Below are 3,485 nucleotides of genomic sequence, written 5' to 3'. Positions count from 1 at the left end.
TAAAGGTACAACCTCTGCAGCTATCTGGAGCAGCAGCCAGATAGCCTCCCACACGCTGACTGCTGCTAGCCTGGGATGGGGTGGGGGGATGTTTCTTGTGCTCTAAGCAGCGAGGGAGGAGGCAAAGCAGGGCAGGAGGTAGAAGCTTGTGTTTGACAGGAGCATTCCAACTGAGAAAATCATTTCACACACTGGGTAAGAAGCAGGTGTAACACTGAAGCAGACAGGAAAGTGCTGGTGACCTCTGCCAGAAATTACAAGGCGATCAGGACACTCATCAGGAGGGGCAGTGCCCTGCACGGCAGTCTCCAGCTTATTATTTTTTTTGTAAAGAAGACACTTTTAAAAATGTACAGTTAATATTTCTACCGTTCTCTTGTCTTGTTATTGTATATTGCATGGATACTCTGTAAGGAAAATTTGATCAATATATTAGATTCCTGGCAGGAAGATTCTATCAGACAATGCATGTATGCCTTGACACAGCTCAATTTCCATCTATCCAAGAGGGTATTGATTTTCCACTCACAGAAGCACACACGCACATACAAAGAGCGCTTATGGAAGATGGGGGTTGGGCAAGCACTTATTCAAGAAGAGATAGCTCTGCCATTCCCCAAATGCAGTCGGAGTACCCTCTGGCTTGGTGACTTAACATTTGGATGATCTATATAAACTCCTCACATCAGGAATAAATCAATGGCTGATGAGCAACACTGATAATTCCTATGTGCACTCTGAATGCTAAGAAGTGTATTTGAATCAGTGACTGAGGCCCCCACTGAAATCCTGGTCCATCTAGTTCATGTAAAATGCTTTCCTGAAGTCATACCCTCCTGACACAATATAGAATTAATCCTATATCACTGCATCACATAGAGAACTCTGTCTTTAAAAAAATCAGGGGTAGGGAGATGGCTCAGTGGTTAAGAGCACTGACTGCTCTTCCAGAGGACCTGGGTTCAATTCCCAGCACCCACATGGTGGCTCACAACTGTCTGTAACTCCAAGATCTGTAGGAACACCAATGCATGTAAAATAAAAGTAAATAATTTTTTGAAAAGCAAAGAGAGAATCTAATACATGAATAAATTAAGTTTTAGAAAAGTTCATAATATCTAGAACATAATATGTAAACCTTTAAAATATCAAATATATGAATAAAATTAAGGTACACACTATATATGACATTTCAAATAATTAAGGAGAAGTGGATTGGAACAATAACTATTTCCATAAAAAATTAAATTCTAATCTTACACAAAACTCCACCTAGGTTATAAAAGTCAAATGTGAAAACAGAATTATAGAAATATCAGGAAAAATAGAGTATACTTTTGTACTTAAATTTTCTTAAGATTCATTTTATTGTGGGGTGTGTGTGTGTGTGTGTGTGTGTGTGTGTGTGTGTGTGTGTACCAGAATAGGGTCTCAGATAGCTTGAAGCCAAAATTACAGACAGTTATTAGTCACCTGACATGAATGCTGGAAACAGAGATAAGAGAAAATATTTTAAATGTAAAATGAAATGCTAGTAATTATATATAAAAAGAACCAAAGAATCAACAGAAAAGTTTGTCTCAGTCATAGGATTTTCATAGTAGGAATAATATATTTTGTCAATAAATATATCAAAAAACACAACCTCAGGAATAACTAGAGAAATAGCATAGCAGCAAGGAGCTGGAGACACTGTACCATTGGTGAAGTGCCTGCTGTACATGTAGAAGGACCCAAGTTCAAGTCCCTAGAACTCACATAAAGCCTGAAGCAGTGGTATGTAGGCAACCCTAGCACTGAGGGAGGGAAAGGGAAGGGCACAGGCAGGCAGATCCCTGGAGCTCATTGGCCAGTCATCCTAGCCAGTTGGTGAATTCTAGACTCAGTAAAAATAAGGTAGAGAGCAATTGAACAAGATTTCAACATCAACCCCTGGTCTCCACACACATGTGTGGGCACCTGCTCACACACATGCACAGCCGCACACAAACACTCACATGTAACACACACACACACACATGCACACATATACACACAGAGAGGCATATATAGCAACAAGATGCCATTCTTAACTGAGGCAGATAAAATAAAAATCTTAAAACCTTAGTAGTTTCCATAATCAACTAAACTGTAGGGAAACAGACATTTTTCTTCTTCCTAATGTTATAACTTTATTTGATAGCAATTATTATCTTTAAAAATCACAAATATGAACACTTGACCCCAAATTCTATTTCTATAAACCTAACTAAAGAAATAGCGATATATAATATTAACATTTGAATATATATCATGCACAAAGTCCCTTATAACTACTTTGTTTACATTAACCAACCTTGCAAGCCAAGTTTTTTCATGTCCCATTTTATATATAAGGAAACAAGTAGAGCCTAAGTGAGTCACTTTAGTAACAGAACCAGGAAGCAACAGTAGAATGACTCAAGTACAAAATACTCTCTTTACCCTTGTACTGCCTCTCTCAAATAAATAAGCAGAGGTACTTATTGCATTATTGATTATAACAAGTAAAAAAATGAATAAAATACAAATATTTACAGACCTGAGAAATGACTATACAACAAATTCATATCATAGAACACTAGAACATAGAAGTAATTAAAAAAGAGTGAAGCCAAAGAATTTAAAGCACTAACCACACATGCTATAGTAGTATTATTCATAAAAGCCAAAACTGGAATCAAATAATGTCCACAAACAAAGAAATGGATAAAAAAAAACTGTGGGCAATGGATATTAGCTTCTTATAAAAGGGCCAGCCAAAGAAACACACCTTGGCACTGAAACCACAGCCAAAAGTTTAAAAAGGACCCGTGAAAGAAACACAGTTTTGACCCAAAGAAACATACTCTGCCCCTTACCAACACAGTATAAAACCAACCAACCCTGAGCACAAAACCAACCAATCCTTGAGCACCAAAACTAGCCAATTTCTGAGCTTGCCTAACCCGGCCACCCCCAAGAAATCCTATATAAGGTCTGTACCCTGTTAAATTTGCTGCTGTATCTCACCTGAGGCAATCAACCTCCTGGATTCTTCCCTCACAATAAATCTTTTGAGTGAGGTTTGTTGTGTGGTGTGACAGTTTGCTAGAGTGAAGTCCAGCTGTAACAGCTTGCAGGAGCTGGGGCAGGGCTGTAGCTGCTATGTGTACAGTGACTGTGGTATTCCTTGGCTCCCAATTACCAGGATACTTTTCCATCTGAGCCGTAATGCTTACACATACAGGACATCGATGAGTCTTGCAAACTTTATGCAGAGTGAAAAAGTCAGACACAGTGGTTGTCAGTTGAGAATAGGGACCAGCAGCTAGTAGACACAAGGAATGGTTAATTTTATGTGTCAACTTGACTGGGTGTGACAGCACAGCTTTTTCATCTAGTCATAGCATCATCCTATGGCCATTCTAGAATAGAGACTTCCTCAGCCTGGTAGCCACGGCAACAAAATAAACAGAACAATTCAG

Source organism: Mesocricetus auratus, unplaced genomic scaffold (genome assembly GCF_017639785.1).
Source record: "Mesocricetus auratus isolate SY011 unplaced genomic scaffold, BCM_Maur_2.0 Super-Scaffold_100676, whole genome shotgun sequence".
In the NCBI taxonomy this organism is placed as follows: Eukaryota; Metazoa; Chordata; class Mammalia; order Rodentia; family Cricetidae; genus Mesocricetus; species Mesocricetus auratus.
The sequence above is the reverse complement of the archived record's forward strand: the minus strand, read 5'-3'. Positions refer to the sequence as shown.